Source organism: Podarcis muralis, chromosome 14 (assembly GCF_964188315.1).
Source record: "Podarcis muralis chromosome 14, rPodMur119.hap1.1, whole genome shotgun sequence".
NCBI lineage: Eukaryota > Metazoa > Chordata > Lepidosauria > Squamata > Lacertidae > Podarcis > Podarcis muralis.
This window is the reverse complement of record NC_135668.1, coordinates 28,960,263-28,961,412: the sequence shown is the minus strand read 5'-3', so window position 1 is coordinate 28,961,412 and position 1,150 is coordinate 28,960,263.

The following is a 1,150-nucleotide window of genomic DNA, read 5'->3' as shown; positions in this document are numbered from 1 at the left end:
GCAAATTAGCCAAAGCTTGCCACGGTAGGACTTTCATTCAGGGCGTAAACATGCGAAAGCAAGTCTTTCCAGTTCAGAGCTGTAAACCAGCTGGTTTGGCCTCACAAGAAGTGGGGAGATGGGATGTCTCATGCTAAGCTGCAAAGGCAGAGGGCTTGCTCCTGGTTATGGTTGCTTTTTTAAAAAAGTCAGAGCTACCTAAAAGTATTTCAAGGATCCTCCCACCTCACTCGCCACAAACAGAAACCGGGGCATTAATCCAACCATGTCTTCTTAGAAGCAAGTCTGATTGAACTGAATGAGGCTTTACTCCCAAGTAAGCAGGCTTAGGATAGCAGCAGAACCCTTTACATCTGAGGTGGGAAAGCTCAGGAATGGGAGCGGACTGTGGCCCTCCAAACCTCTTTACCTGGCCCTCGGGGCTCTTCCCAGGGCACACCCAGGCCTTTTTGCACTCATGCCTCCGCCCTGCCTGAACTGAAGATGGAGGTTACAGATAGGTAGCCGTGTTGGTCTGCCATAGTCAAAACAAAAAATTTTTCCTTCCAGTAGCACCTTAAAGGCCAACTAAGTTAGTTCTTGGTATGAGCTTTTGTGTGCATGCACACTTCTTCAGATACACACTGTATCTGTGTATTCTGTGTATCTGAAGAAGTGTGCATGCACACGAAAGCTCATACCAAGAACTAACTTAGTTGGTCTTTAAGGTGCTACTGGAAGGAAATTTTTTTTGTTTTGAAGATGGAGGGAATGTTTAAATGAATATTTGCATAACCAGGGCTCAACCACAAAAATTTGGTTGTGTTTAGACTAACTTCGTGAAGAATATAAAGTAATAGATTAGGGAAAAACTTATAGGAAGGATATGAAGAACAGAGGTTAAGGCAAACTAGGTATAAAAGACATGTGGTGTAGGCAGTGGAAGTCAAGATTTGTATTTTGTAACATGGTAACACATATTTGTGTGTAAGTACAAATTTGAAATTATTCGTTATGGTAAATATTTTTCTGTTTTCTAACTTTTCTTTTTTTCTTCTCTTTTCTTTTTTTCTAAACATTGTTTTGCAATATGTAAATAATTATGTTAATATGCATATGTTTGAAATTTGTCTTTTATTTCTTTTTTTGACATTCTTGTATTATTTAATAA